At 44.3% G+C, this 12359-nt stretch overlaps 1 pseudogene; it reads left to right on the forward strand.

The window, feature by feature from the left end:
* Positions 1-257: 257 nt before the first annotated feature.
* LOC113835013 overlaps positions 258-12359 on the forward strand; it is a 38230-nt pseudogene continuing 26128 nt past the window's right edge.

The raw sequence follows: 12359 nt of genomic DNA on the forward strand, positions 1-12359 counted from the left end.
AAGAAGGGACTTACTGGGGTCGCTGTACCTGTACCTAAAACAATTTTGGAAGCATGGGAAATACTGTATTACACCCACATGTATTAGCCCGTGGTCTGAGCCTATCACCACCATGACAAGGGTTATTTACTCCAAGTTTCACCCGTAAATATTTTCCTAGATCTTTAGGCTGTTCTGTGATAGTGTAATGGAAAAATAAATAGAATGGAAACCTTTGCTGTGTTTAGAAACATTCTAGAACCAGTGAGATTGCCAACATGACTTGGGCATCCCAGAACCTACATGATGGAAAGAGAAAACCAGTTCATAAAGACTCCCCTGCCTCTCGATCCTCGGGGCAGGGATTAAAGGTATGTGATGTGCACCACTCCCAGCATTAAAAAAAAAAAAATCTTAACTCACATGTCCTCCTTCCTTAATCCTTTCCCTTCACGCCACAGGAACCTTGCATTAAGTGTCCGTGCCTGTGCGCACAGACACAGACCGACTGAGACGAGAGTCGGAAGACGTTCTCCTGCTTGTACACATTTCCAATATAAAGCAAGCCAGTGGCCACCCATGGGCCTCCTCTGGGAAGCTTGAGCATCAAGGCTGCCCGAGTTCCTGGCCCACCTTGAAAGCAGCTTGCTTCTTCTGTGGTCCTGAGAGAGGTTTGCCTAAGTTCACTAAAGGGTTTTGATCTGAAGGGCCCCTGCAGCTAGCATCGCCAGACGCTCAGAAAAGCCCTTCACAAGGCCAGACACGACCCTGCCTTTTTACCTTCAGCCACCCCCGCACATTTACCACAGTGACTCTGTGGAATTTGGTGGTAGCAGTGAAGGAGTCAGAAGAATGCACTGTCTGGGGGAGCAGGGGTATCGGTGGATGGAGAAGCCCTGTGGTGAACTGAGAACTCTGCAGGAACTTGCCTATTGGACGAAACCCGTGATCTGGCTAAATGTCGCATGGTAGAACGGACTGAGCAAGCAAGTACGGTTGGGTTGGCAAAGACAATGCTAGTCTAAAATCCCTACTATGCCACCCACCAGCTGTGTGATTTGAAGCAAGCCAGGAATCTCTGGATGTCCCATTTTCCAGTGTGATGATAAATGGAAAGTCCCTGCCATGCATCTCAATGTTGTCAGCCCTTTCAGGAACTCGGAAGCCTACAGTACAGGAGTCCCAGGTAGCCAAACTCGCTGCAAGGCTCACAGTCTAGGATGAGTGGACTCAGTCCTCAGGGGTCAGTGGGTCAGTGGGTCAGTGGAAGAACTGAAGAGGTTTGGTGCTCTGGAATACCTCCATCCCACAGAGACGTGGCAACCCTTTAATACAGTTCCTCATGTGTGGTGACCGCCCCCAACCATAAAATAATTTTCACTGTTCCTTCATAACTGAAGTTTTGCTAGTGTTGTGAGTCACAATGTAAATAACTGATATGTGACCCGAGTGAAAAAGTTATTGGACCCCCAGAAGGGTCTCGACCCATATGTTAAGAACTACTGCCACAAAACATTGCAGGATGGTTTGACACCTGCCCCTGAGCTTTTGAGCTCTGTATGACATCACTGTCATTTTAGAAATTTTATTTTGCTTAAGTTTAGATCATTTAACTTTGTGGCTGCCACTGAATGCTATGTGGCTAGTGGCCACCGTGTCATACAGCACAGCTCTTGAATGTATAAATCCTCTGGAATGCTCTAGAAGGTTTCAGGTGAGCTTTTCCTGTATTCATGGTGTAAATCCAGTCTACTGTGTATCAGACTCTCTAGTAGTTTTCTGTAGACTGGGAGTGAGAATGTGCCTCCCATGTGCAGTGGCCTGGCTTTGATCCACAACACTGTGAAACCAGCAGACAACAAAGGTATCCAAGCTCCCTACACAAAAGGAGACTGAGGACACTCTTTCCAGGGCAGCTGGGGGTTTTGTAAGACAGGGCCTGTGTTAGCTGTAGCTCTCCACCTACTGGACAGGTGTTCCAATGGATGTTGCTTGCTGGAAAATGTTTTAGTTACAGTTTCTGTCTTAAGAATGTTGGTAAGCCCTTGGGACAAATTCTGGATATCTCTTATTTCGTCAGGCTAATGGACTACATTACCTTGTAGGCTTGGTCCATTCCAAGAGTCCTTTCTTTTAACCTCACCAAAGCCATTGCCCTCACTTCAGAGATACCTTCCCTAGGCTTGTCGACTGAAAATCCAGGACTATGAAGGAGTGGAAGAGACCTTCCCACTTCTATCTTCCTTCAGCCCCCCACAGGTTGGTTTCCTGGCCTGCTGATGGGAGGAGGGCTTTTGTAGCGAGACCCAAGGATGCCACACACTTTACCCCTTAGGAGAAAATTAGAATTGTTAGCTTGCAACCCAATTATACTGAGCAGGGAATGCATCATTGGGACTGGAGGGGCCAGAAAAAAGGTTTTAATGAAAACATGTATTATTTCTAAAGTAACCATTCTTTCCTTTATTTCAGAAAAAGTCCTCAGGGTGTTGAGGAGAGTGCTGTAATAAATGATAATGAGGGTCCCAGGCCCTCACCAAGGCACTGAGGCCATAAATAGTCACCTTTAGGAAGCTTCTCCCTGATTCTCCAGGTCTTGACAGTGGCACAGGCCAGAACTTAATCTTCTTCCTCAGGGAGGCAGAGACAGCCACCATGAAGGCTGAGCGACTTGTGCCTTGAGACATATCCAGATAGGTGATCACTTTGGTGTGGTTAGCCTGCCCCTGCACTCTCCAAGTGTAAAAGCCCTCTGTGTTCTCAGACCATAAGTGAGTTGAAAGGTCCCCAAACCTCAGGGGCCTCCTAATCTTGTTTTTTGGACCCTGAACCCAGGCTCATGTCGCTAGAGTTCTGCCAAGAAGAGGCAAGGCAAGAGATTCTGTGCAGAAGGAAAGATACAGAACTTTCCTATCTATGACCTCTTTCTAGACATGAAGGAGTGAGGCACCTGGCCTTACCACAAAGGCATCTCACAAGACCAGCCCCTAAAGTGATCAACAACTCTGGCAGCTTCCCTTGTGCTATGGCGCGCCATCCCTTGACACCATTGTCTTATAGGCTCAGGCTCAGGGTCTTGTTTTGAATGCCTGGTGCAGTCCTTTCTCCCTGTGCTGCGCCCTGTTACATAAGTGTATGTTCCGCGTAGTATCTCATTGAATCATCACCTCCACTTCCACTTCGTCATCTCCACTGAACAGAAAAGTTAAGTGGCTTAACCAAGTCCTACTGTGGTAAGTTGATTGGGGAGCCATAGCTCCTCACCTAGGCAGTGTGGGGTGAAGAATGGGCTGCAGCTCCCCCTGCTGGTCATCTTATAGAGCTACAGTTCCCGAATTCACAGATTTTTCTCCTGCCACTCTTCTGTTACTGCTCCTGAGTCCCCCCAACTGCATTCTCCCAACTCTGCCCCCTATGCGCACAAAAATGGTGGTCTTAAATACAAACTCTCTCTCTCTCTCTCTCTCTCTCTCTCTCTCTCTCTCTCTCTCTCTCTTTCTCTCCCCACCCCGCTAATTTTCATCCATTCCCCCAAAAAAGAATGTCTCACCTTTTGTCTTGCAGTGGGCTTGAGTCTTTAGGAGTCTGCGATTTGTTCATGCCCCAGTGGACCACCGCACACTTATGCGCACAGGACCAGCACTGGTTGGACTCGGTCGATTATTAATAACCATAGAAAAAGGAGACATGAAGTTGGGGAGAGATGAGGTTGGAACTAGAGGAAGGTGGGGAAGGGAGTCATGAATGCATATGATCAGAACACATTGTATAAATGCATGAAATTTTCAAAGAATAAAAACTATAATTTAAGCCGTGAGGTGGTGGTGCATGCCTTTAATCCTAGCACTCCAGAGGCAGAGGCAGGTGGATCTCTTAGTCTGAGGCCAGCCTGATCTACAGATCAAGCTCCAGGATAGCTAAGGCTACACCTGTCTTGAAAACAACAACAAACAAAACTGTAATTTTTTTAAAGCTCATAGCTTTCCAGTCTTCTCCCACTAGCGAAGAGGACTCTGAGAGATATAGGAGACTGGTTGGGGCTGGGAGCAACTTAGGCATGTTAACTGCATTGCTCCTCATGCCAACCGAACAAGATGCTGTCCTGTTAAGAAGCAAAATCATTTGTCACATAAAAAACAGGGTGCTGGGGAAGCAGTGTGTCCCACTTAGGTTACTACCACTGTGAGAAAACACATCACCAAAAGCAACTTGGGGAGGAAAGGGCTCCTTCCATCTTACAGTTCCATTATGAAGGGAAGTCAGGGCAGGAACTCAGGAAGGAACCTGGAGTTAGGGGCTGAAGCAGAGCCATGGTGGAGTGCTGTTTGCCCACATGGCTTGCTCAGTTCACTTTCCTATGTACCCCAGGATCACCTACCCAGGAATGTCAGTGTCCCCAGTTGGGCTGGGTCCTCCCACATCAATCATCCAACAAAAAAAATGGCCTGTGGACTTTACAGACTTGCCTACAGGCATTTTCTCAATAGAGGCATTTTCTCAATGGAGGGAGGCTGCTCCTCCCAGATGACTGAAGTATAGGTTAAGTTGACAAAACAACAAGAACCAAGACAGGGTGATAACTCAGTGGATGAAGTGTTTACTGTACAAATGTGAGGACCAGAGTTCAGATCCCTAGAAGACAGGGATAGCTCAGTGAGATGAGAGGGTCCCCAGGAAGTCACTGGCAATGAGCTTGGTGTGTCTAGTAGTGGTGAGTAATAAGACACCCTGCTTCAAACAGGGTGGAAAAGGAAGACCGACACCCAGGGTTGTCCTCTGACCACGTGCTGTTGTGGCATCTGTGCACATGCACATACACATGTGAACACTCGTGTGCACATGCAGACATACAAATATCCTGCATATTCTAAGCAGCTCATGCTTACTCGTTCTACATGTAACACTGCAGTAAACTACACATCACTTGACCTAAGTGACAACTACCACGGTGTGATGCGATTGTTCAGCCCGTAAATGCATCAGTCCAGCTAACACTATGCAGTGTGTGTACTCATTTCCCTGTGTTTATTAAAGGGCGGCTTTGCTTTTAAAGGAAAACTGAAAGTGTACCATTTATGCCTTGATGCTTTATTATGAAATGAGTGGCACATTCAAGTGAATTAGTAAATCTTGGCTTGCCATGGCGGGGCACGCCTGTCACAGTGTCATCACATAGGAAAGTGGAGACTGAAGAATCAGGAACTCAAGGCCATCCTTGGCTCTAGACCAAGTCTGAGGCCCACCTTGACTACATGAGACCCTGGTTCAAACAAAACAAAACCCATTAGCTGTGTCTTCATGTGTTGCTTTTTTTTTTCAACTTGATCACAGGCTAGAGTCATCTGGTAAGAGGGAACCTCAACTGAGAAAATGACTCCATCAGACTGGCCTGTAGGCAAGCCTGTGAAGGAATTTCTTGATTGATAATTAATATGGAAGAGCCCACCCCATTGTGGGCAGTCCTACCCCTGGGCAGGAGATCCTAGGTGCAATAAGAGAGCAAGCTGAGCAAGTTAAATAAACCATGGGGAGCAAGCCAGTAAGCAGCTCCCCTCCATGGCCTGAGCATCAGCTCCTGCCTCCAGGCTCCTGCTTGAGTTCCTGCCCTGACTTCCTTCATTGATGGGCTGTGATCAACCGGCATCTGTAAGCCTAATGAACCCTTTCCTCCCCAAGTTGCTTTTGGTCATGGTGTTTTATCACAGCAACAGAAAGCAAACCTGGACACTATTTCTCTCTCTCTCTCTCTCTCTCTCTCTCTCTCTCTCTCTCTCTCTCCTCTCTCTCTCTCTCTCTGTGTGTGTGTGTGTGTGTGTGTGTGTGTGTGTGAGTGTGTGTGTGTGTGTGTGTGTGTGTTAAACATCATTCTCCTGATGTCCAGTACAATAACCAACATGCTAAACATTAACTGCAAGCACTGTAGACATAACTAAAATTTCACATCCTTTAGTAAGTATTATCTAATTTCTCCCTTTCCAGCCCCTGGCTGCCACCATCCTAATTTCTGCTTGTATTAATGTGGTAGGACTTTCTCTTTGGGGCCACCAGTCCACAAATAATGACATGGAGACTTGTTGTTAGTTATGAAAGCTTGGCCTTAGCTTAGGCCTTTTCCCAACTAGCCCTTATACCTGAAATTAATCTGCTTCTATTAATCTATGTTCTGCCACACAGCTAAGTTACCTCTCTGCACTGTATGTCCCACTTGTTTCACATCTTGCTGATGTCTCTCCCCCTCTCTTCTTCCCAGAGTCCTTTCTCTCCCCGCAAGTCCAGTCTATTCTCTCCTGCTATTGGCCATTCAGCTCTTTGTTAGACCAATCACAGTGACACATCACATCTTCACACAGTGTATACAAATATTCTTTTTTGTTGTTGTTGTTGTTTTTCAAGACAGGGTTTCTCTGTGGCTTTGGAGGCTGTCCTGTAACTAGCTCTTGTAGACCAGGGTGGTCTTGAACTCAAAGAGATCTGCCACCAACACCCGGCAAAATATTCTTCAATATATTAACTTAAATGTTTTAGATTGTGTATGTAAGTGTGACCAGAAAGTGTTTTACTTTGAGTCTTGAGTTGTTATTTTTTCTTGTCATGCTTTCTTCCAGGTTTATCTGTGTTGTTGGAAATCACCCAATTTCCTTCTCTTAAAATACTACTCCATTAGGTCTTTAGTAGTAGTCTACATTTTATTTTGCCCATCATGGCCAAAAGATGTTTAGATCTTCCACATGCTTGTTATTGCGAACAATGCTGCAGTGAACATGGCAGCTCTCCTTTTGCAACCTTGCTGTCAACTGCCTCTGCTAGGTCCTTGCAAATGGGGTCATATGGCAGCTCTATATGTCAGTTTTTGAGGAACCTTCATATTATATGCTTTCCACAGCATTGTGAATGTGAACATTTCTACCAGTCATGCACAGGCTCTCCATTTTCTTACAAGAAATTAAGAAAATAATCCCACTTGTATTAATATAACAACAAAAGGAATGAACTACTAGGGATTATTTCAGTGCCTTGGTTTGCTTTCAATTGCTGTGATAAATACAGACTTGCCTAGAGGCCAACCTGATACAGGCATCGTCTCAGGTAATATTCTCTCTTCCCAGATGACCCTAATTGAAAAATAAAAAAATATTCACAATGACAATTTTAAAAAGAAATGGAAAGATACTCCATCATATGGATTATAAGAGTTAATGTTGTTAATAGTATACACACTGCCTAAGGTAATCTGCAGATTTCTGCAATGCCTATCAGAATACCAATGGCTTTTAAAAAGAGGCATATTTAGGAATATGTACAATTTCTACAGAATCACCAAGGACTCCACATAGCCAATCTTAACAAAGATGATCAAAACTAGAAATGTCACATTTACATACTTCAAAAAAGTGGTATGAGAGAAAACAGATATATAGACCATTAGTATATTAAGAAAGAATTCAGAAGTAAATCTATATGCATCAAAAAAAAGCTTGTATGGGCGGAAAGAACAGTGTCTTCAACAAATGATGCTGGGGGGTTGATAGTCAGAAGCCAAGGAACAAAGGGAAACTCTTAGTTCATACTGAATGTTACAGCAAACTCCAAATTGAATTCAAACATAAATGTGATGATTGAAACCAAAACCTCTAGAGGGAAAACTTTGACACCGATCTTGCCCATGCTCTGGATGTGGTGCTGAAAGCACCAAAAACAAAAACTCAGCTAGACAAGAGAGACTACAACAAATTCTGCATTTCTGCCAAGCAGAGGAAGGGATGAAAGGAGGAATGGGAGGAGAGACCTGCAAACTGTGTGTGGGGTTAGTATCCCACATGCAGATGGATCTCCTACAGTTCTGCAAAAGGAAAACTGAAAGACTGCAAAGCTGCAAAAGGAAAGAAAAGGAGGGGAGAGGAAGGAAAGAAAGGAGGAACTGAGGAAGGGAGGGAGGGGGAAAACCAATTAGTCCAGGCCCAAATAGCCCCATGGATAAATATACAGTGAGTAAGGGACTTGAATAGACATTCTTCCAAGGAAAATGTGCACACGGCCAGAAGGTGTGTGCACATGCTTAAAGTGACTCAGCACATCAAAACCACGATTGAATGTCATTCGTGCCTATTGGGATGGCTACTATCAAAAACCAAGCATTTCCTGAAAAATATCTTCACATTGAGGGTCTCTTCATTCCAATATAACCTTCCCCAGAGTGGCACTGTGGCATTTCTGGGTTCCCTGAGAGTTGGGACTCAGGAATGTAGTTAGGCAATTGAGGCCATGCCTCCAGAGGAATTAATCTAGTTCCTATACCTCAGTTCCTGAAAGAGTCCAAAGAGAAAGCAAAGTTTGTGGATATTTTTTGTCTCCAGTCTCACCATGTGAAAATACCTTACATTCTTTTCTATTTTATAATATATTCTTCATTGCATGCTGCTCGATAAAGCCAACTGTGTTCATGATTTCATCCATTCTTCGAAGATTTATGTAATAGGCCACATATCTCTCAAATGTATTTGGATCTTATGTTATACCCTGTAGACAGGCAAATGAAGTAAGGCATGATATCATTCATACAGGGTTGCTAGCTAACTCATAAAATACACAATTCCTAAATTTTAATGGTCTCCATAATAGGGTAATAGCCCACAAAAGATCTGAAACTGTATAGAAGGTTTACTCTGTTCTATGAAGCCTTTCCCTGCCCAGTCCATCTACCACATTGTCTTAGTTAGGTTTTTATTTTTGTGAAGAGATGCCATGACCATAGCAACTCTTACAAGGAAAACATTTAATTGATGGGGCTGGCTTACAGTTTCAGAGGCTCAGTCCATCATCATCATGATGGGGAGCTTGGCAGCTTGCAGGCAGTCACGGTGCTGGAGTTAAGAGTCCTACATCTTGTGGACAACAGGAAGTAGACTGATTGTCACACTGAGTGAAGCTTGAGAAAAAGAGACCTCAAAGCCCGCCCCTACAGTGACACGCTTCCTCCAATAAGGCCACACCTCCTAATAGTGCCACTCTCTTTGGGGGCCCTTTTCTTTCAAACCACCACACTTACACTGCATCTGTGTGGCCTCCAAGAACTTGGCTGATGGGATGTGTAGGGAATGCATGAGAAGGTTGAGAGGTGTTTCTGCTAGCCCACATCACTTCCACCTTTAGTTCATCCAAATGCATAGGGCTGAGGAATGCAATCCAACTGAATAGGGCTGGAGAATGCAATCCAACCAATGAGCTGAAGGAAGAGTAGAAATGGGCATATGAATGAGTCCTAGTGGCCCCTTGTATTGAGAGCATATGGGATTTTGGAAGTGCAGTCCCACAAAATGACAGTTGTGATATAGTATACCCATTGTTTATGAGTTTCACCATAATCATTTTACCCCACGAAGGACCAATATTCCTTCAAGATCCATCATGCTCAGATGGATGTGGTAATGTGTTTCCTATGGTCCCCCTTCCTTTAAAGTACTTGCCTTGTGAGGCACGGTTTCTTTGTTTTGCGTGGTGGGAAGTTCTTACCTCATGAGAGGACCAGACACCTCAGGTGAAGAGGAGATGACAGCTGTTGCTCCTCTTGAAGCTCTCAAAACACAGCACGGAGTGGGGAATGGAACAGAAGTGCAAGGCACATGTGTGTTAAAACAACCATCACATTTTCTTGTCATTTCCTTCTTCTCCAGTTGCACCTTCAACTCATGGAGTTTAAGGCATTCCTAACACAGCCCTTGCATCTGACATTAATGTTTATTGATCAAGGAAAAGTATGGGACAGAGTTATGGAAGGCATTCAAGTTTTTTCCTGAGGCCACCATTCACTCACAAATTGTGAGAGCTCCAGCAAGACTTCATACATCCTTAGGCTTCTATTTGAGCACCTATAAAATGAAGGTTGAAATCAATGGCTTCTGTATAATGTTCTTCTACAGACTGCTTCTAAGCATCACGGAGCCCCCCAGGAAAGCCTGTAGGACTCAAGGTTCAAAGCACAATAGTGGAAGGAGAACCAATTTCCCAGACTAAAGAAGTAAGGCAAAGACAGAAAGATATGTTTGCTTAAGTTGAAGTTCTGGGTCACCAGAGATACAGGGAAAGAAGAAGCAGGGAGAAGAAAGGCCAGTATAGGCTAAAGCAGGAAGCTGAACTCTGGCAGCAGGAGAAGGGAACCTGTAGCATGCACTGTGGAGTGATGGTTCTGAGCATGAGCAGGAAGAGGACGCACTGTGTACTAGGCATCTGGGAGCTCATGGGAGTTTTAAAAAAGCCAAGGGCACAGATGCTGCCAATACATAAGTCAGCCCCATGTATCACATATAATTTTCAAATGTTCCACTGGCCATACAGTGGGTGAAAGACCTGTTTGGCATTATGTAAGACTAAATCTGTATTTTGTATAAGCATGAAAACATTTTATTGTGTTTTTAAACCACTGTGTTTTTATTTTCAGTGTAACATCAGTTTTATAAACTGACAGAATCTACTATTTTATTGGAACTTTAGTAAGAGCTTCTAATCGGATATGAAAATACGTCATTAATGACAATGACATTGTATTATTTAAATTACAATAAAACATATCAATACCAACATGTACATGTCTAGGTGGATGTAGAACATGTGCGTCCTTGTGAATATACTGCCTATCAAGGATATAATGTTTGAATATTTGCATATTGCAGCCCCATCTGTCTCATTCAGTTACTGCTGCTGTAACAAAACTACTTGAGGCTGGATTCCTTATCAAGAAAAGAGGTTTATGTAGCTCATAGTTTTGGAGACTGAACATTCCATTTTGGATGTCCTCATCTTCTCAGCCTCTGGCTTCACAATGGTAGGTGGGAGCACATGTGGAAAGATTGCAGGGTGAGACAGGAGACCAAAAATCTCCCTAAGCTCTGCTTTCTCTTTGTGCAACAAATGACTCTCTCAGAAACTGAGGCACATAGGAACTGCACTAATAACCCCTGTGGTATTGCCACATTGCCTAACTACGTTGCTGAGTCCCACATCTCAAAGATGCCAGCAATGCCACAGTGCCACTTGAGGACCAAAGGTCTAGCCCTCGAAACTTTGGGAGGCACACTCAAACTTCAGGACTTCCTTTGGATTTCATCTTTATATTCTGAAAAAGAGTGTTATGTGATTCTTAAAACACCCATATAGGCAACTTGTATCAATTATGATCATAAGTCATGGATTAAAGTCTTTGTAAGAAATGGGCATTACATATGAGTGTTCGGCAGGCTGCTAATGCAAGGAGATGTGGACATGTCGTGTGGTCAAGGCCAGCAGCCTGGGCTTTATAACTAGTCTCTGTCTCCAAAAATCAAACAACAGTGACAACAAAAATCAACCAAACCACAGAAAACATCTTGACACTTTGAAGGCACTCAATACTAGTTAGCTCCTTCCCAAATGCCATAGCTCATGGGAAGGAACACTGGATAGCCACATGGAGACAGTAGCTACCAAGTACAGCGAACAGCCACAAAGGGTGGAGGTACATTGTGCACCATGAGAAATGTCAGGACAGACTCCTACAGCAACCTTGTTCTCTGCAGGCCCTTAGCACAACTGACTTCTAATGATGGGAAGTACCATTTAGGCCGTAAAACTCAGCATGTAGACAGCACCAACTTCCAAAACAAATACTTAATATATCAAAGTCTATAGTTCTAGTAAAGTCCCTAAATTTACTAACCTTGCCTTTTGATTCTGTGGTTCTGCTTCTGGCTAGCTGTTTTTGTTAACTGAAGTATGTCAATCCTGAATATGTTTTTTGTGTTTAAAAGGCTCAAACCGAGAAAGGCTCTGGGGCTACACTGGGATCCCAAACACCCAGTGTAGTTGCTGGCCAGCTAACAAAGACTTTTTATTGGCCTAAACCCATATCTGGGCAGTCTTCTCTGGTAGATACCCCACAGTGATCCTTTCCTCATTCCTCTCACACCGACCCAACATGAATAAACACGCGAGAAAGCCAAGAAAATAGCATAGTCCTTGAAAAGTGAATCCACAGGAAGACAAAGGTGTTGTCACTGTGTGTTAGTCTCCACCAGAGGGTGATGTTTTGTCCTGCCTCCATATTCTCCCCTATCTTCCCTCAGCATTCCCTGGGGTCTGCACACACTCGGGTATGTTCAGGGGACCTGTATCCCACTCCCTCTCCATCTCCTACAACTAGCCACTTCTGTGGAGGTTCTGCAAGACCACGGCCCGTTCCCTCCAGCTTTAGCTAGGAACATGACACTACTACCAGCACCCCCTTCACACTGTTTGCTCCCTCTTTTTAAGCTTACCACTGTCAGTCAGGTGGGGCTGCTGGTCCTTCGTGCAATGGTTCATGGTCACAGATCAAGAGCTCTCAAGAGACTTTGATTCCTGTTCCAATT

Source organism: Cricetulus griseus (assembly GCF_003668045.3).
Source record: "Cricetulus griseus strain 17A/GY chromosome 1 unlocalized genomic scaffold, alternate assembly CriGri-PICRH-1.0 chr1_1, whole genome shotgun sequence".
In the NCBI taxonomy this organism is placed as follows: domain Eukaryota; kingdom Metazoa; phylum Chordata; class Mammalia; order Rodentia; family Cricetidae; genus Cricetulus; species Cricetulus griseus.